The sequence below is a fragment of the Siphateles boraxobius genome, unplaced genomic scaffold (genome assembly GCF_051911475.1).
Source record: "Siphateles boraxobius isolate OS27281-9 unplaced genomic scaffold, OSU_SipBor_1 8, whole genome shotgun sequence".
Classification (NCBI taxonomy): Eukaryota; Metazoa; Chordata; class Actinopteri; order Cypriniformes; family Leuciscidae; genus Siphateles; species Siphateles boraxobius.
The window spans coordinates 32,849,871-32,869,316 of record NW_027509208.1 but is presented as its reverse complement, the minus strand read 5'-3'; the positions used below and the strand labels follow the sequence as shown (position 1 = coordinate 32,869,316).

At 41.8% G+C, this 19,446-nt stretch overlaps 15 non-coding genes across 15 annotated transcripts; 4 read left to right on the top strand and 11 right to left on the bottom strand.

The window, feature by feature from the left end:
- Positions 1-3,045: 3,045 nt before the first annotated feature.
- Positions 3,046-3,161, bottom strand: LOC143730051 (U5 spliceosomal RNA). The gene has a single exon (XR_013200284.1). It is a non-coding gene; the product is annotated as a U5 spliceosomal RNA (small nuclear RNA).
- A 1,447-nt stretch (positions 3,162-4,608) lies between these two features.
- Positions 4,609-4,680, top strand: trnad-guc (transfer RNA aspartic acid (anticodon GUC)). The gene has a single exon. It is a non-coding gene; the product is annotated as a tRNA-Asp (tRNA).
- A 425-nt stretch (positions 4,681-5,105) lies between these two features.
- Positions 5,106-5,217, bottom strand: LOC143729859 (U5 spliceosomal RNA). Its single transcript, XR_013200115.1, has one exon. It is a non-coding gene; the product is annotated as a U5 spliceosomal RNA (small nuclear RNA).
- A 473-nt stretch (positions 5,218-5,690) lies between these two features.
- trnad-guc (transfer RNA aspartic acid (anticodon GUC)) lies at positions 5,691-5,762 on the top strand. Its single transcript has one exon. It is a non-coding gene; the product is annotated as a tRNA-Asp (tRNA).
- A 513-nt stretch (positions 5,763-6,275) lies between these two features.
- LOC143730383 (U5 spliceosomal RNA) lies at positions 6,276-6,390 on the bottom strand. Its single transcript, XR_013200585.1, has one exon. It is a non-coding gene; the product is annotated as a U5 spliceosomal RNA (small nuclear RNA).
- Positions 6,391-7,452: 1,062 nt separating this feature from the next.
- LOC143730142 (U5 spliceosomal RNA) lies at positions 7,453-7,567 on the bottom strand. Its single transcript, XR_013200367.1, has one exon. It is a non-coding gene; the product is annotated as a U5 spliceosomal RNA (small nuclear RNA).
- Positions 7,568-9,324: 1,757 nt separating this feature from the next.
- On the bottom strand, positions 9,325-9,439 carry LOC143730365 (U5 spliceosomal RNA). Its single transcript, XR_013200568.1, has one exon. It is a non-coding gene; the product is annotated as a U5 spliceosomal RNA (small nuclear RNA).
- A 1,763-nt stretch (positions 9,440-11,202) lies between these two features.
- On the bottom strand, positions 11,203-11,318 carry LOC143730087 (U5 spliceosomal RNA). Its single transcript, XR_013200317.1, has one exon. It is a non-coding gene; the product is annotated as a U5 spliceosomal RNA (small nuclear RNA).
- A 991-nt stretch (positions 11,319-12,309) lies between these two features.
- On the bottom strand, positions 12,310-12,424 carry LOC143730377 (U5 spliceosomal RNA). The gene has a single exon (XR_013200579.1). It is a non-coding gene; the product is annotated as a U5 spliceosomal RNA (small nuclear RNA).
- Positions 12,425-13,651: 1,227 nt separating this feature from the next.
- On the top strand, positions 13,652-13,723 carry trnad-guc (transfer RNA aspartic acid (anticodon GUC)). The gene has a single exon. It is a non-coding gene; the product is annotated as a tRNA-Asp (tRNA).
- A 452-nt stretch (positions 13,724-14,175) lies between these two features.
- LOC143730081 (U5 spliceosomal RNA) lies at positions 14,176-14,291 on the bottom strand. Its single transcript, XR_013200311.1, has one exon. It is a non-coding gene; the product is annotated as a U5 spliceosomal RNA (small nuclear RNA).
- A 1,058-nt stretch (positions 14,292-15,349) lies between these two features.
- Positions 15,350-15,464, bottom strand: LOC143730351 (U5 spliceosomal RNA). The gene has a single exon (XR_013200556.1). It is a non-coding gene; the product is annotated as a U5 spliceosomal RNA (small nuclear RNA).
- Positions 15,465-16,689: 1,225 nt separating this feature from the next.
- Positions 16,690-16,761, top strand: trnad-guc (transfer RNA aspartic acid (anticodon GUC)). The gene has a single exon. It is a non-coding gene; the product is annotated as a tRNA-Asp (tRNA).
- Positions 16,762-17,213: 452 nt separating this feature from the next.
- Positions 17,214-17,329, bottom strand: LOC143730080 (U5 spliceosomal RNA). Its single transcript, XR_013200310.1, has one exon. It is a non-coding gene; the product is annotated as a U5 spliceosomal RNA (small nuclear RNA).
- Positions 17,330-18,387: 1,058 nt separating this feature from the next.
- LOC143730349 (U5 spliceosomal RNA) lies at positions 18,388-18,502 on the bottom strand. Its single transcript, XR_013200554.1, has one exon. It is a non-coding gene; the product is annotated as a U5 spliceosomal RNA (small nuclear RNA).
- Positions 18,503-19,446: the final 944 nt, after the last annotated feature.

Sequence of the window (19,446 nt, the reverse complement as noted above, 5' to 3'; positions counted from 1 at the left end):
AACTAAAACTGTAATGTGTGTTTGGCAAAACTAACTAAAATAAAATAAAATAATAGAGTAAATGTCCTTAGTTTTCGTCTTTGTAAATGTCTTTCATTTTTAACGCTATTTAAAACACGCAGTGTATTCGTTCAGCTGCATTTCCTTTCGCTGCTCTCCCTCCGTCTCTCTGTCACATGCACGCGCACACACACACACACACACACACAGCCCCTCCCCTCCGTGCACACCGCGTCTCCATGAAAACGAGGGTTCGACGTTGAAAGCAAGTTCGCGAAAGGTTGGCATCTCGTGAACACCTTTACACAATCACACATTAAAAAGTGGTGCAAAAATATTTTTAATTCTGAATACATTATTGTCTGTGTGTTAATGTCGACCCGAGAAGCGATTGCGCCTTCTTTAGAAAGTTAACTAGTCGCAAATTTGAGGTAAAATGCACTTGGGTTGTCGATATCAAATATATAAGCTGTGATTCAAATATTAAATAATGTTATGTCATTATTCAATACAGATGAGTAGCCGGTCCGACATTAATTTTATGGCCCGCGTCATGCAAAAGATGAATGCACTTTTTATTTTATTTTTAGTTCAAAGGTTGTGCGAATGTTAGACAGTGTGCCTTATATGTAGCCTATATGTTTAATACCGCGGAGTCGGACGCTTTGGATAATCCGTGGTTCAATTAATAAAAAATAACACTTATCATCGTCATTGCGATGTGTGTGGAATGTTTAATGTAGCTTTATATATAGCTACTTGATATCTCCGAAATGTAACCATTAAAGGGTTAGTTCACCCAAAAATGAAAATTAAGTCATTAATTACTCACCCCCATGCTGTACCAACCCCGTAAGACCTTCGTTCATCTTCGGAACACAAATGAAGATATTTTTGATTAAATCTGAGAGGTGGATCACTGCTACATAGGCTGCCAGAGGGAATGAAACTTGACGGCCCAGAAAGTCATTAAAGAACATGTTTAAATATTCCATGTGCCTACAGTGGCTCAACTATAAGTTTATCAAGCGACGAGACTACTTTTTTCCCGAAAAAAAAAAACATAATAACGACTTTATTCGACTATTCCTTTTCATTCCTTGTGGGCCTGAGACGAGAGTTCAAGAGATTTCCACGACGCATGCGCGAGAACTGAACAAGAAGTATTAGAAGAAGAACGTTCTCTTCTCAGTTCTCGCGCATGCGTCGTGGAAATCTCTTGAACTCTCGTCTCAGACCCACAAGGAAGAAAAGGAATAGTCGAATAAAGTCGTTATTATGTTTTTTTTTTTCGGGAAAAAAGTATTCTCGTCGCTTGATAAACTTATAGTTGAGCCACTGTAGGCACATGGAATATTTAAACATTTTCTTTAATGACTTTCTGGGCCGTCAAGTTTCATTCCCTCTGGCAGCCTATGTAGCAGTGATCCACCTCTCAGATTTAATCAAAAATATCTTCATTTGTGTTCCGAAGATGAACGAAGGTCTTACGGGGTTGGTACAGCATGGGGGTGAGTAATTAATGACTTAATTTTCATTTTTGGGTGAACTAACCCTTTAACTTGATAAGCGCAACAAATAGCGAAACAAGCGGTAAAGCTGTCAGTTTGTGTGTGCACGCAGAGCTCGTGCATTCAGAGCTGCGCACTTTCAATTGCGTAATTTAAATATCACACTTTAATTATTTATAGCTCATAACTTATAAAAAATAAAATAAAACAAGGTGTTATTACTATATGACAAATGATAGACAGCTATACAGCGCGCAAGGACTGAATTGAGCTCTCTTTCGCCTCTGAATGGACAAATACACAGCATTATGTATAAATGTCCGTTTTGGAGAGTATTCATGCAAACACAGTCAGTTATGTCTTTACAGAACATACAGTTGTGAGAATATCGGATGTGCATCAGTGCAATTGGATCTGCACTCGGTCTTAAAGTGACAGTGCGTAATAAACCTAATGCCGTCTGTGCACTTAATATCAATCAAACAACAAAATAAAAAGAGAAAAGAATTCACTGCTCTTTAATGAGAAATAGCCTGTATTTGCTCAATGATTTTCTCCATGTATTTTGAGTTTTTTAATACTCTTGAGTATTATTTTTGTTTTAATACATTTATAATCTACTTTTTTGTTCCAGATTTTTTTAATTTTTATTTTCATATTCAGTATTACTTTAAATCGGACAAAGACTAGCAATACTTACCTTGCAAGGAGGTTTTTAATACTCTGTTTGGGTATGAACTCTTTTTTTGTGCTTAATTTTAATAATTAATATTGCTAGAAAACTGTTAATCCACTTTTTTGTTCCAGATTTTGTTTCACGTTCAGTATTAGCCTACTTTAAATAGGACAAACACTAGCAAGACTTACCTAGCAAGATAGGCAATACACAATATTTCGTACTTATTTAGAAATGCAGTTTATGTCGTCTTTAGTCTATTTGCTATTTAGTTTTTTTTCCTGGCACACGTCACTTACACATTTTGCACTTTACTGCGGAGTCTTGTGCAGACTGTTTACATATTTGTGCCCATATGTACATTTTATGTACTGGTTTTATTGTTGAATAGATATTTCTAAAATTGTATGATGTTTTCGTTGAGTTATTATTACACAATTCTTTTTCTGACCTTTTTGAATCTTGCCCCTGACAAATAACCCAAAATCCAAAAAAAGACTAAAACTAACATTAAAACTAATAAAAACTAAACTAAAACTAAGCATTTTCAAAAAATAAAAAATAAACTAAACTAGCAAACCCACTTTAAAAACTAATTAAAACTAAACTGAATTTGAAAACCAAAATTCAAAACGAAATAAAAATAAAAACTAATGAAAAATGCAAAACTATAATAACCTTGGTTCAAAGCTTTGTTTCTCCCATCACTACCCTTTTGTGCTTGGTAAAACTTACATTCACACCGCTGTCTTGGACAAAACAGCCAATTCTTTTAGCCACGCTCGATCTGTGGCCCGGCCTATTGTGGTACTTTGTTACAAGCTGCCAAACGTCCTCTGTTCTTGAACAAACACATGTAGCTCTGCTGTGAGCAGAGCATCCAAAAATATCAGAAACTCTCAAATGTTCCCCTCCACGGAAATCTTTAGTAAAAGGCGAAAGATTTATGCGTAAATGAAGAGAAACTCGAGCTGTACCCATGAGACGTTTGGACAATGTGGTCGCAAGCACATGCAACCATGCTCAGCAAGGGTAATGTCTGGTGCAGGCTCCTCCCATCCAGCTTATTTTCTTTAAAAAAAAAAACAATAATACAGCCATATCCATTAGAGGAAGGAGCAAATGTAAAAAGAATCTGCCCCATCACCAAATGTCCGCAAACCCTGTCCAAGAGGATGTCACTGAATCCGATAATATGTCGAAGACCAGTGGTAGTATTCGCATGAGATTTTTATGAACTTCCTGGATGCTAAATGAACAAACCCTTCATCTCCTTGGATTGCGGGTGGATACCTCCATAGGACAGGGTGAGCTCCTTGGCCAAAATAAAAGGCTTAAATAATAATAACTCCATTAATGGAAAGCATATCCAGTATTAAGTGACGTCTCAACGGTTGAGCATAGACAACAGTACCGTACCGCCCAGAGAAGCAATTGGGATGACCAGTCCTCGTTAGTATAGTGGACAGTATCTCCGCCTGTCACGCGGAAGACCGGGGTTCGATTAGTCTTCTTCTTTATCACGACCAAACACCTTGCATAAGCTCAGGCTTTACCGTGGAAGGTGCTGTTAAAGTCAACCTGCCGTTCAAGACTCACTTGATTATGTTTAGCTAATTGCATTTGAAAGATTTTACTTTCAAGAAAGCGTTTGCAATAGGTTTGTAAAAGGTGTTTTTTGAATGTTTGGCCTGCGTCTTTTTTTTGTGTGGCATTTTCACTGTTCTGACCAGCGTGTTCCGTTCCGAACGCTTGGAAACAGTGAACAATTTTGCGAAGCAATCGGTTCAAAGCTTTGTTTCTCCCATCACTCCCCTTTTGTGCTTGGTAAAACTTACATTCACACTGCTGCCTTGGACAAAACAGCCAACTCTTTTAGCCACGCTCTTTAGTAAATCTTTAATAAAAGGTCGAAAGATTTATGCGTGAATGAAGAGAAACTCGAGCTGTACCCATGAGACGTTGGGACAATGTGGTCGCAAGCACATGCAACCATGCTCAGCAAGGGTAATGTGTGGTGCAGGCTCCTCCCATCCAGCTTATTTTCTTTAAAAAAAAAACAGTAATACAGCCATATCCATTAGAGGAAGGAGCAAATGTAAATAGAATCTGCCCCATCACCAAATGTCCGCAAACACTGTCCGAGAGGATGTCACTTAATCCGATAGTATGTCGAAGACCAGTGGTAGTATTCGCATGAGATTTTTATGAACTTCCTGGATGCTAAATGAACAAACCCTTCATCTCCTTGGATTGCGGGGGGATACCTCCATAGGACAGGGTGAGCTCCTTGGCCAAAATAAAAGGCTTAAATAATAACAACTCCATTAATGGAAAGCATATCCAGTATTAAGTGACGTCTCAACGGTTGAGCATAGACAGCAGTGCGGTACCGCCCAGAGAAGCTACTGTGATGGCCAGTCCTCGTTAGTATAGTGGACAGTATCTCCGCCTGTCACGCGGAAGACCGGGGTTTGATTCCCCGACGGGGAGTCTTCTGCTTTATCACGACCAAACACCTTGCATAAGCTCAGGCTTTACCGTGGAAGGCGCTGTTAAAGTCAACCTGCCTTTCAAGACTCACTTGATTATGTTTAGCTAATTGCATTTTAAAAATTTTACTTTCAAGAAAGCATTTGCAATAGGTTTGTAAAATGTGTTTTTTGAATGTTTGGCCTGAGTCTTTTTTTTTTTTTGTGGGATTTTCACTGTTCTGACCAGCGTGTTGCGTTCCGAACGCTTGGAAACAGTGAATAATGTTGCGAAACAATCGGTTCAAAGCTTTGTTTCTCCCATCACTACCCTTTTGTGCTTGGTAAAACTTGCATTCACACTGCTGACACAAGAATCGAAGTTGTGAACTGGGAAAGTGTGGATGGTTTGACGACTACCCAGTTCCAGTCTTGTTCAAAACAGCCAATTCTTTTAGCAGAGCATCCAAAAATATCAGAGACTCGCAAATGTTCCCCCCCGCTCAAATCTTTAGTAAAAGGTGAAAGATTTATGCGTGAATGAACAGAAACTCGAGCTGTACCCATGATACGTTGGGACAATGTGGTCACAAGCACATGCAACCATGCTCAGCAATGGTAATGTCTGGTGCAGGCTCCTCCCATCCAGCTTATTTTCTTTTAAAAAAAAACAATAATACAGCCATATCCATTAGAGGAAGGAGCAAATGTAAAAAGAATCTGCCCCATCACCAAATGTCCGCAAACCCTGTCCAAGAGGATGTCACTGAATCCGATAGTATGTCGAAGACCAGTGGTAGTATTCGCATGAGATTTTTATGAACTTCCTGGATGCTAAATGAACAAACCCTTCATCTCCTTGGATTGCGGGTGGATACCTCCATAGGACAGGGTGAGCTCCTTTTCCAAAATAAAAGGCTTAAATAATAATAACTCCATTAATGGAAAGCATATCCAGTATTAAGTGACGTCTCAACGGTTTAGCATAGACAACAGTACCGTACCGCCCAGAGAAGCAACTGTGATGAACAGTCCTCGTTAGTATAGTGGACAGTATCTCTGCCTGTCATGCGGAAGACCGGGGTTCGATTCCCCGACGGGGAGTCTTCTTCTTTATCACGACCAAACACCTTGCATAAGCTCAGGCTTTACCGTGGAAGGCGCTGTTAAAGTCAACCTGCCGTTCAAGACTCACTTGATTATGTTAAGCTAATTGCATTTGAAAAATTTTACTTTCAAGAAAGCGTTTGCAATAGGTTTGCAAAAGGTGTTTTTTGAATATTTGGCCTGAATCTTTTTTTTGTGGCATTTTCACTGTTCTGACCAGCGTGTTCTGTTCCGAACGCTTGGAAACAGTGAATAATTTTGCGAAGCAATTGGTTCAAAGCTTTGTTTCTCCCATCACTACCCTTTTGTGCTTGGTAAAACTTACATTCACACTGCTGACACAAGACTCGAAGTTGTGAACTGGGAAAGTGTGGATGGTTTGACGACTACCCAGTTCCAGTCTTGGACAAAACAGCCAATTCTTTTAGCCACGCTCGATCTCTGGCCCAGCCTATTGTGGTACTTTGTTACAAGCTGCCAAACGTCCTCTGTTCTTGAACAAACACATGTAACTCTGCTGTGAGCAGAGTATCCAAAAATATCAGAAACTCGCAAATGTTCCTCTCCACGGAAATCTTTAGTAAAAGGCGAAAAATGTATGCGTGAATGAAGAGAAACTCGAGCTGTACCCATGAGACGTTGGGACAATGTGGTCGCTAGCACATGCAACCATGCTCAGCAAGGGTAATGTCTGGTGCAGGCTCCTCCCATCCAGCTTATTTTCTTTAAAAAAACAAAACAATAATACAGCCATATCCATTAGAGGAAGGAGCAAATGTAAAAAGAATCTGCCCCATCACCAAATGTCCGCAAACCCTGTCCAAGAGGATGTCACTGAATCCGATAGTATGTCGAAGACCAGTGGTAGTATTCACATGAGATTTTTATGAACTTCCTGGATGCTAAATGAACAAATCCTTCATCTCCTTGGATTGCGGGTGGATACCTCCATAGGACAGGGTGAGCTCTTTGGCCAAAATAAAAGGCTTAAATAATAATAACTCCATTAATGGAAAGCATATCCAGTATTAAGTGACGTCTCAACGGTTGAGCATAGACAACAGTACCGTACCGACCAGAGAAGCAACTGTGATGACCAGTCCTCGTTAGTATAGTGGACAGTATCTCTGACTGTCACGCGGAAGACAGGGGTCCGATTCCCCGACGGGGAGTATTCTTCTTTATCACGACCAAACACCTTGCATAAGCTCAGGCTTTACCGTGGAAGGCGCTTTTAAAGTCAACCTGCCGTTCAAGACTCACTTGATTATGTTTAGCTAAGTGCATTTGAAAGATTTTACTTTCAAGAAAGCGTTTGCAATAGGTTTGTAAAAGGTGTTTTTTGAATGTTTGGCCTGAGTCTTTTTTTTTTTTGGCATTTTCACTGTTCTGACCAGCGTGTTGCGTTCCGAACGCTTGGAAACAGTGAATAATGTTGCAAAACAATCGGTTCAAAGCTTTGTTTCTCCCATCACTACCCTTTTGTGATTGGTAAAACTTACATTCACACTGCTGACACAAGACTCGAAGTTGTGAACTGGGAATGTGTGGATGGTTTGACGACTACCCAGTTTCAGTCTTGGACAAACCAGCCAATTCTTTTAGCCACACTCGATCTCTGGCCCAGCCTATTGTGGTACTTTGTTACAAGCTGCCAAACGTCCTCTGTTCTTGAACAAACTAATGTAGCTCTGCTGTGAGCAGAGCATCCAAAAATATCAGAAACTCGCAAATGTTCCCCTCCACGGAAATCTTTAGTAAAAGGCGAAAGATTTATGCGTGAATGAAGAGAAACTCGAGCTGTACCCATGAGACGTTGGGACAATGTGGTCCCAAGCACATGCAACCATGCTCAGCAAGGGTAATGTCTGGCGCAGGCTCCTCCCATCCAGCTTATTTTCTTTTTAAAAAAAACAATAATACAGCCATATCCATTAGAGGAAGGAGCAAATGTAAATAGAATCTGCCCCATCACCAAATGTCCGCAAACCCTGTCCAAGAGGATTTCCCTGAATCCGATAGTATGTCGAAGACCAGTGGTAGTATTCGCATGAGATTTTTATGAACTTCCTGGATGCTAAATGAACAAACCCTTCATCTCCTTGGATTGCGGGTGGATACCTCCATAGGACAGGGTGAGCTCCTTGGCCAAAATAAAAGGCTTAAATAATAATAACTCCATTAATGGAAAGCATATCCAGTATTAAGTGACGTCTCAACGGTTGAGCATAGACAACAGTACCGTACCGCCCAGAGAAGCAATTGGGATGACCAGTCCTCGTTAGTATAGTGGACAGTATTTCCGCCTGTCACGCGGAAGACCGGGGTTCGATTAGTCTTCTTCTTTATCACGACCAAACAACTTGCATAAGCTCAGGCTTTACCGTGGAAGGCGCTGTTAAAGTCAACCTGCCGTTCAAGACTCACTTGATTATGTTTAGCTAATTGCATTTGAAAGATTTTACTTTCAAGAAAGCGTTTGCAATAGGTTTGTAAAAGGTGTTTTTTGAATGTTTGGCCTGAGTCTTTTTTTTTGTTGCATTTTCACTGTTCTGACCAGTGTGTTGCGTTCCGAGCGCTTGGAAACAGTGAATAATGTTGCGAAACAATCGGTTCAAAGCTTTTTTTCTCCCATCACTACCCTTTTGTGCTTGGTAAAACTTACATTCACACTGCTGACACAAGACTCGAAGTTGTGAACTGGGAAAGTGTGGATGGTTTGACGTCTACCCAGTTCCAGTCTTGGACAAAACAGCCAATTCTTTTAGCCACGCTCAATCTCTGGCCCAACCTAATGTGGTACTTTGTTACGAGGTGCCAAACGTCCTCTGTTCTTGAACAAACACATGTAGCTCTGCTGTGAGCAAGACAATTCTTGGATACTTCCATAGGACAGGGTGAGCTCCTTGGCCAAAATAAAAGGTTTAAATAATAATAACTCCATTAATGGAAAGCATATCCAGTATTAAGTGACGTCTCAACGGTTGAGCATAGACAACAGTAGCACACCGCCCAGAGAAGCAACTGTGATGACCAGTCCTCGTTAGTATAGTGGACAGTATCTCCGTCTGTCACGCGGAAGACGTTCGATTCCCCGACGGGGAGTCTTCTTCTTTATCACGACCAAACACCTTGCATAAGCTCGGGCTTTACCGTGGAAGGTGCTGTTAAAGTCAACCTGCCGTTCAAGACTCGCGTGATAATGTTTAGCTAATTGCATTTGAAAGATTTTACTTTCAAGAAAGCGTTTGCAATAGGTTTGTAAAAGGTGTTTTTTGAATGTTTGGCCTGAGTCTTTTTTTTTTCGTGGGATTTTCACTGTTCTGAGCAGCGTGTTCCGTTCCGAACGCTTGGAAACAGTGAACAATTTTGCGAAGCAATCAGTTCAAAGCTTTGTTTCTCCCATCACTACCCTTTTGTGCTTGGTAAAACTTACATTCACACCGCTGTCTTGGACAAAACAGCAAATTCTTTTAGCCACGCTCGATCTGTGGCCCAGCCTATTGTGGTACTTTGTTACAAGCTGCCAAACGTCCTCTGTTCTTGAACAAACACATGTAGCTCTGCTGTGAGCAGAGCATCCAAAAACATCAGAAACTCGCAAATGTTCCCCTCCACGGAAATCTTTAGTAAAAGGCTAAAGATTTATGCGTGAATGAAGAGAAACTCGAGCTGTACCCATGAGACGTTGGGACAATGTGGTCCCAAGCACATGCAACCATGCTCAGCAAGGGTAATGTCTGGTGCAGGCTCCTCCCATCCAGCTTATTTTCTTTTTAAAAAAAAGAATAATACAGCCATATCCATTAGAGGAAGGAGCAAATGTAAAAAGAATCTGCCCCATCACCAAATGTCCGCAAACCCTGTCCAAGAGGATGTCACTGAATCCGATAGTATGTCAAAGACCAGTGGTAGTATTCGCATGAGATTTTTATGAACTTCCTGGATGCTAAATGAACAAACCCTTCATCTCCTTGGATTGCGGGTGGATACCTCCATAGGACAGGGTGAGCTCCTTGGCCAAAATAAAAGGCTTAAATAATAATAACTCCATTAATGGAAAGCATATCCAGTATTAAGTGACGTCTCAACGGTTGAGCATAGACAACAGTACCGTACCGCCCAGAGGAGCAATTGGGATGACCAGTCCTCGTTAGTATAGTGGACAGTATCTCCGCCTGTCACGCGGAAGACCGGGGTTCGATTAGTCTTCTTCTTTATCACGACCAAACACCTTGCATAAGCTCAGGCTTTACCGTGGAAGGCGCTGTTAAAGTCAACCTGCCGTTCAAGACTCACTTGATTATGTTCAGCTAATTGCATTTGAAAGATTTTACTTTCAAGAAAGCGTTTGCAATAGGTTTGTAAAAGGTGTTTTTTGAATGTTTGGCCTGAGTCTTTTTTTTTTGTTGCATTTTCACTGTTCTGACCAGTGTGTTGCGTTCCGAACGATTGGAAACAGTGAATAATGTTGCGAAACAATCGGTTCAAAGCTTTGTTTCTCCCATCACTACCCTTTTGTGCTTGGTAAAACTTACATTCACACTGCTGACACAAGACTCGAAGTTGTGAACTGGGAAAGTGTGGATGGTTTGACGACTACCCAGTTCCAGTCTTGGACAAAACAGCCAATTCTTTTAGCCACGCTCAATCTCTGGCCCAACCTATTGTGGTACTTTGTTACAAGCTGCCAAACGTCCTCTGTTCTTGAACAAACAATGTAGCTCTGCTGTGAGCAAGACAATTCTTGGATACCTCCATAGGACAGGGTGAGCTCTTTGGCCAAAATAAAAGGTTTAAATAATAATAACTCCATTAATGGAAAGCATATCCAGTATTAAGTGACGTCTCAACGGTTGAGCATAGACAACAGTAAGACACCGCCCAGAGAAGGAACTGTGATGACCAGTCCTCGTTAGTATAGTGGACAGTATCTCCGCCTGTCACGCGGAAGACCGGGGTTCGATTCCCCGACAGGGTGTCTTCTTCTTTATCACGACCAAACACCTTGCATAAGCTCGGGCTTTACCGTGGAAGGTGCTGTTAAAGTCAACCTGCCGTTCAAGACTCGCTTGATTATTTTTAGCTAATTGCATTTGAAAGATTTTACTTTCAAGAAAGCGTTTGCAATAGGTTTGTAAAAAGGGGTTTTTTGAATGTTTGGCCTGAGTCTTTTTTTTTTTTGTGGGATTTTCACTGTTCTGACCAGCGTGTTCCGTTCCGAACGCTTGGAAACAGTGAATAATTTTGCGAAGCAATCAGTTCAAAGCTTTGTTTCTCCCATCACTACCCTTTTGTGCTTGGTAAAACTTACATTCACACCGCTGTCTTGGACAAAACAGCCAATTCTTTTAGCCACACTCGATCTGTGGCCCAGCCTATTGTGGTACTTTGTTACAAGCTGCCAAACGTCCTCTGTTCTTGAACAAACACATGTAGCTCTGCTGTGAGCAGAGCATCCAAAAATATCAGAAACTCACAAATGTTCCCCTCCACGGAAATCTTTAGTAAAAGGCGAAAGATTTATGCGTGAATGAAGAGAAACTCGAGCTGTACCCATGAGACGTTGGGACAATGTGGTCCCAAGCACATGCAACCATGCTCAGCAAGGGTAATGTCTGGTGCAGGCTCCTCCCATCCAGCTTATTTTCTTAAAAAAAAATAATAATACAGCCATATCCATTAGAGGAAGGAGCAAATGTAAAAAGAATCTGCCCCATCACCAAATGTCCGCAAACCCTGTCCAAGAGGATGTCATGTCACTGAATCCGATAGTATGTCGAAGACCAGTGGTAGTATTCGCATGAGATTTTTATGAACTTCCTGGATGCTAAATGAACAAACCCTTCATCTCCTTGGATTGCGGGTGGATACCTCCATAGGACAGGGTGAGCTCCTTGGCCAAAATAAAAGGCTTAAATAATAATAACTCCATTAATGGAAAGCATATCCAGTATTAAGTGACGTCTCAACGGTTGGGCATAGACAACAGTACCGTACCGCCCAGAGAAGCAATTGGGATGACCAGTCCTCGTTAGTATAGTGGACAGTATCTCCGCCTGTCACGCGGAAGACCGGGGTTCGATTAGTCTTCTTCTTTATCACGACCAAACACCTTGCATAAGCTCGGGCTTTACCGTGGAAGGTGCTGTTAAAGTCAACCTGCCATTCAAGACTCGCTTGATTATTTTTAGCTAATTGCATTTGAAAGATTTTACTTTCAAGAAAGCGTTTGCAATAGGTTTGTAAAAGGTCTTTTTTGAATGTTTGGCCTGAGTCTTTTTTTTTTTTGTGGGATTTTCACTGTTCTGACCAGCGTGTTCCGTTCCGAACGCTTGGAAACAGTGAACAATTTTGCGAAGCAATCAGTTCAAAGCTTTGTTTCTCCCATCACTACCCTTTTGTGCTTGGTAAAACTTACATTCACACCGCTGTCTTGGACAAAACAGCCAATTATTTTAGCCACGCTCGATCTGTGGCCCAACCTATAGTGGTACTTTGTTACAAGCTGCCAAACGTCCTCTGTTCTTGAACAAACACATGTAGCTCTGCTGTGAGCAGAGCATCCAAAAATATCAGAACCTTGCAAATGTTCCCCTCCACGGAAATCTTTAGTAAAAGGCGAAAGATTTATGCGTGAATGAAGAGAAACTCGAGCTGTACCCATGAGACGTTGGGACAATGTGGTTCCAAGCACATGCAACCATGCTCAGCAAGGGTAATGTCTGGTGCAGGCTCCTCCCATCCAGCTTATTTTCTTTAAAAAAAAAATCAATAATACAGCCATATCCATTAGAGGAAGGAGCAAATGTAAAAAGAATCTGCCCCATCACCAAATGTCCGCAAACCCTGTCCAAGAGGATGTCACTGAATCCGATAGTATGTCGAAGACCAGTGGTAGTATTCGCATGAGATTTTTATGAACTTCCTGCATGCTAAATGAACAAACCCTTCATCTCCTTGGATTGCGGGTGGATACCTCCATAGGACAGGGTGAGCTCCTTGGCCAAAATAAAAGGCTTAAATAATAATAACTCCATTAATGGAAAGCATATCCAGTATTAAATGACGTCTTAACGGTTGAGCATAGACAACAGTACCGTACCGCCCAGAGAAGCAATTGGGATGACCAGTCCTCGTTAGTATAGTGGACAGTATCTCCGCCTGTCACGCGGAAGACCGGGGTTCGATTAGTCTTCTTCTTTATCACGACCAAACACCTTGCATAAGCTCAGGCTTTACCGTGGAAGGCGCTGTTAAAGTCAACCTGCCGTTCAAGACTCACTTGATTATGTTTACCTAATTGCATTTGAAAGATTTTACTTTCAAGAAAGCGTTTGCAATAGGTTTGTAAAAGGTGTTTTTTGAATGTTTGGCCTGAGTCTTTTTTTTTTGTTGCATTTTCACTGTTCTGACCAGTGTGTTGCGTTCCGAACGCTTGGAAACAGTGAATAATGTTGCGAAACAATCGGTTCAAAGCTTTGTTTCTCCCATCACTACCCTTTTGTGCTTACATTCACACTGCTGACACAAGACTCGAAGTTGTGAACTGGGAAAGTGTGGATGGTTTGACGACTACCCAGTTCCAGTCTTGGACAAAACAGCCAATTCTTTTAGCCACTCTCAATCTCTGGCCCAACCTATTGTGGTACTTTGTTACAAGCTGCCAAACGTCCTCTGTTCTTGAGCAAACACATGTAGCTCTGCTGTGAGCAAGACAATTCTTGGATACCTCCATAGGACAGGGTGAGCTCTTTGGCCAAAATAAAATGTTTAAATAATAATAACTCCATTAATGGAAAGCATATCCAGTATTAAGTGACGTCTCAACGGTTGAGCATAGACAACAGTAACACACCGCCCAGAGAAGCAACTGTGATGACCAGTCCTCGTTAGTATAGTGGACAGTATCTCCGCCTGTCACGCGGAAGACCGGGGTTCGATTCCCCGACGGGGAGTCTTCTTCTTTATCACGACCAAACACCTTGCATAAGCTCGGGCTTTACCGTGGAAGGTGCTGTTAAAGTCAACCTGCCGTTCAAGACTCGCTTGATTATTTTTAGCTAATTGCATTTGAAAGATTTTACTTTCAAGAAAGCGTTTGCAATAGGTTTGTAAAAGGTGTTTTTTGAATGTTTGGCCTGAGTCTTTTTTTTTGTGGGATTTTCACTGTTCTGACCAGCGTGTTCCGTTCCGAACGCTTGGAAACAGTGAATAATTTTGCGAAGCAATCAGTTCAAAGCTTTGTTTCTCCCATCACTACCCTTTTGTGCTTGGTAAAACTTACATTCACACCGCTGTCTTGGACAAAACAGCCAATTCTTTTAGCCACGCTCGATCTCTGGCCCAGCCTATTGTGGTACTTTGTTACAAGCTGCCAAACGTCCTCTGTTCTTGAACAAACACATGTAACTCTGCTGTGAGCAGAGTATCCAAAAATATCAGAAACTCACAAATGTTCCCCTTCACGGAAATCTTTAGTAAAAGGCGAAAGATTTATGCGTGAATGAAGAGAAACTCGAGCTGTACCCATGAGACGTTGGGACAATGTGGTCACAAGCACATGCAACCATGCTCAGCAAGGGTAATGTCTGGTGCAGGCTCCTCCCATCCAGCTTATTTTCTTAAAAAAAAAAAAATAATACAGCCATATCCATTAGAGGAAGGAGCAAATGTAAAAAGAATCTGCCCCATCACCAAATGTCCGCAAACCCTGTCCAAGAGGATGTCACTGAATCCGATAGTATGTCGAAGACCAGTGGTAGTATTCGCATGAGATTTTTATGAACTTCCTGGATGCTAAATGAACAAACCCTTCATCTCCTTGGATTGCGGGTGGATACCTCCATAGGACAGGGTGAGCTCCTTGGCCAAAATAAAAGGCTTAAATAATAATAACTCCATTAATGGAAAGCATATCCAGTATTAAGTGACGTCTCAACGGTTGAGCATAGACAACAGTACCGTACCGCCCAGAGAAGCAACTGTGATGACCAGTCCTCGTTATTATAGTGGACAGTATCTCTGACTGTCACGCGGAAGACAGGGGTTCGATTCCCCGACGGGGAGTATTCTTCTTTATCACGACCAAACACCTTGCATAAGCTCAGGCTTTACCGTGGAAGGCGCTTTTAAAGTCAACCTGCCGTTCAAGACTCACTTGATTATGTTTAGCTAAGTGCATTTGAAAGATTTTACTTTCAAGAAAGCGTTTGCAATAGGTTTGTAAAAGGTGTTTTTTGAATGTTTGGCCTGAGTCTTTTTTTTTTTTTGGCATTTTCACTGTTCTGACCAGCGTGTTGCGTTCCGAACGCTTGGAAACAGTGAATAATGTTGCAAAACAATCGGTTCAAAGCTTTGTTTCTCCCATCACTACCCTTTTGTGATTGGTAAAACTTACATTCACACTGCTGACACAAGACTCGAAGTTGTGAACTGGGAATGTGTGGATGGTTTGACGACTACCCAGTTTCAGTCTTGGACAAAACAGCCAATTCTTTTAGCCACACTCGATCTTTGGCCCAGCCTATTGTGGTACTTTGTCACAAGCTGCCAACATCCTCTGTTCTTGAACAAACACGTGTAGCTCTGCTGTGAGCAGAGCATCCAAAAATATCAGAAACTCGCAAATGTTCCTCTCCACGGAAATCTTTAGTAAAAGGCGAAAGATTTCTGAGTGAATGAAGAGAAACTCGAGCTGTACCCATGATATGTTGGGACAATGTGGTCACAAGCACATGCAACCATGCTCAGCAAGGGTAATGTCTGGTGCAGGCTCCTCCCATCCAGCTTATTTTCTTTAAAAAAAAACAATAATACAGCCATACCCATTAGAGGAAGTAGCAAATGTAAAAAGAATCTGCCCCATCACCAAATGTCCGCAAACCCTGTCCAAGAGGATGTCACTGAATCCGATAGTATGTCGAAGACCAGTGGTAGTATTCGCATGAGATTTTTATGAACTTCTTGGTTGCTAAATGAACAAACCCTTCATCTCCTTGGATTGCGGGTGGATACCTCCATAGGACAGGGTGATTTCCTTGGCCAAAATAAAAGGCTTAAATAATAATAACTCCATTAATGGAAAGCATATCCAGTATTAAGTGACGTCTCAACGGTTGAGCATAGACAACAGTACCGTACCTCCCAGAGAAGCAACTGTGATGAACAGTCCTCGTTAGTATAGTGGACAGTATCTCCGCCTGTCACGCGGAAGACCGGGGTTCGATTAGTCTTCTTCTTTATCACGACCAAACACCTTGCATAAGCTCGGGCTTTACCGTGGAAGGTGCTGTTAAAGTCAACCTGCCATTCAAGACTCACTTGATTATGTTAAGCTAATTGCATTTGAAAGATTTTACTTTCAAGAAAGCGTTTGCAATAGGTTTGCAAAAGGTGTTTTTTGAATGTTTGGCCTGAGTCTTTTTTTTTTGTTGCATTTTCACTGTTCTGACCAGTGTGTTGCGTTCCGAACGCTTGGAAACAGTGAATAATGTTGCGAAACAATCGGTTCAAAGCTTTGTTTCTCCCATCACTACCCTTTTGTGCTTACATTCACACTGCTGACACAAGACTCGAAGTTGTGAACTGGGAAAGTGTGGATGGTTTGACGACTACCCAGTTCCAGTCTTGGACAAAACAGCCAATTCTTTTAGCCACTCTCAATCTCTGGCCCAACCTATTGTGGTACTTTGTTACAAGCTGCCAAACGTCCTCTGTTCTTGAGCAAACACATGTAGCTCTGCTGTGAGCAAGACAATTCTTGGATACCTCCATAGGACAGGGTGAGCTCTTTGGCCAAAATAAAATGTTTAAATAATAATAACTCCATTAATGGAAAGCATATCCAGTATTAAGTGACGTCTCAACGGTTGAGCATAGACAACAGTAACACACCGCCCAGAGAAGCAACTGTGATGACCAGTCCTCGTTAGTATAGTGGACAGTATCTCCGCCTGTCACGCGGAAGACCGGGGTTCGATTCCCCGACGGGGAGTCTTCTTCTTTATCACGACCAAACACCTTGCATAAGCTCGGGCTTTACCGTGGAAGGTGCTGTTAAAGTCAACCTGCCGTTCAAGACTCGCTTGATTATTTTTAGCTAATTGCATTTGAAAGATTTTACTTTCAAGAAAGCGTTTGCAATAGGTTTGTAAAAGGTGTTTTTTGAATGTTTGGCCTGAGTCTTTTTTTTTGTGGGATTTTCACTGTTCTGACCAGCGTGTTCCGTTCCGAACGCTTGGAAACAGTGAATAATTTTGCGAAGCAATCAGTTCAAAGCTTTGTTTCTCCCATCACTACCCTTTTGTGCTTGGTAAAACTTACATTCACACCGCTGTCTTGGACAAAACAGCCAATTCTTTTAGCCACGCTCGATCTCTGGCCCAGCCTATTGTGGTACTTTGTTACAAGCTGCCAAACGTCCTCTGTTCTTGAACAAACACATGTAACTCTGCTGTGAGCAGAGTATCCAAAAATATCAGAAACTCACAAATGTTCCCCTTCACGGAAATCTTTAGTAAAAGGCGAAAGATTTATGCGTGAATGAAGAGAAACTCGAGCTGTACCCATGAGACGTTGGGACAATGTGGTCCCAAGCACATGCAACCATGCTCAGCAAGGGTAATGTCTGGTGCAGGCTCCTCCCATCCAGCTTATTTTCTTAAAAAAAAAAAAATAATACAGCCATATCCATTAGAGGAAGGAGCAAATGTAAAAAGAATCTGCCCCATCACCAAATGTCCGCAAACCCTGTCCAAGAGGATGTCACTGAATCCGATAGTATGTCGAAGACCAGTGGTAGTATTCGCATGAGATTTTTATGAACTTCCTGGATGCTAAATGAACAAACCCTTCATCTCCTTGGATTGCGGGTGGATACCTCCATAGGACAGGGTGAGCTCCTTGGCCAAAATAAAAGGCTTAAATAATAATAACTCCATTAATGGAAAGCATATCCAGTATTAAGTGACGTCTCAACGGTTGAGCATAGACAACAGTACCGTACCGCCCAGAGAAGCAACTGTGATGACCAGTCCTCGTTATTATAGTGGACAGTATCTCTGACTGTCACGCGGAAGACAGGGGTTCGATTCCCCGACGGGGAGTATTCTTCTTTATCACGACCAAACACCTTGCATAAGCTCAGGCTTTACCGTGGAAGGCGCTTTTAAAGTCAACCTGCCGTTCAAGACTCACTTGATTATGTTTAGCTAAGTGCATTTGAAAGATTTTACTTTCAAGAAAGCGTTTGCAATAGGTTTGTAAAAGGTGTTTTTTGAATGTTTGGCCTGAGTCTTTTTTTTTTTTTGGCATTTTCACTGTTCTGACCAGCGTGTTGCGTTCCGAACGCTTGGAAACAGTGAATAATGTTGCAAAACAATCGGTTCAAAGCTTTGTTTCTCCCATCACTACCCTTTTGTGATTGGTAAAACTTACATTCACACTGCTGACACAAGACTCGAAGTTGTGAACTGGGAATGTGTGGATGGTTTGACGACTACCCAGTTTCAGTCTTGGACAAAACAGCCAATTCTTTTAGCCACACTCGATCTTTGGCCCAGCCTATTGTGGTACTTTGTCACAAGCTGCCAACATCCTCTGTTCTTGAACAAACACGTGTAGCTCTGCTGTGAGCAGAGCATCCAAAAATATCAGAAACTCGCAAATGTTCCTCTCCACGGAAATCTTTAGTAAAAGGCGAAAGATTTCTGAGTGAATGAAGAGAAACTCGAGCTGTACCCATGATATGTTGGGACAATGTGGTCACAAGCACATGCAACCATGCTCAGCAAGGGTAATGTCTGGTGCAGGCTCCTCCCATCCAGCTTATTTTCTTTAAAAAAAAACAATAATACAGCCATACCCATTAGAGGAAGTAGCAAATGTAAAAAGAATCTGCCCCATCACCAAATGTCCGCAAACCCTGTCCAAGAGGATGTCACTGAATCCGATAGTATGTCGAAGACCAGTGGTAGTATTCGCATGAGATTTTTATGAACTTCTTGGTTGCTAAATGAACAAACCCTTCATCTCCTTGGATTGCGGGTGGATACCTCCATAGGACAGGGTGATTTCCTTGGCCAAAATAAAAGGCTTAAATAATAATAACTCCATTAATGGAAAGCATATCCAGTATTAAGTGACGTCTCAACGGTTGAGCATAGACAACAGTACCGTACCTCCCAGAGAAGCAACTGTGATGAACAGTCCTCGTTAGTATAGTGGACAGTATCTCCGCCTGTCACGCGGAAGACCGGGGTTCGATTAGTCTTCTTCTTTATCACGACCAAACACCTTGCATAAGCTCGGGCTTTACCGTGGAAGGTGCTGTTAAAGTCAACCTGCCATTCAAGACTCACTTGATTATGTTAAGCTAATTGCATTTGAAAGATTTTACTTTCAAGAAAGCGTTTGCAATAGGTTTGCAAAAGGTGTTTTTTGAATGTTTGGCCTGAGTCTTTTTTTTTTTTTTTGGCATTTTCACTGTTCTGACCAGCGTGTTGCGTTCCGAACGCTTGGAAACAGTGAATAATTTTGCGAAGCAATCAGTTCAAAGCTTTGTTTCTCCCATCACTACCCTTTTGTGCTTGGTAAAACTTACATTCACACCGCTGTCTTGGACAAAACAGCCAATTCTTTTAGCCACACTCGATCTGTGGCCCAGCCTATTGTGGTACTT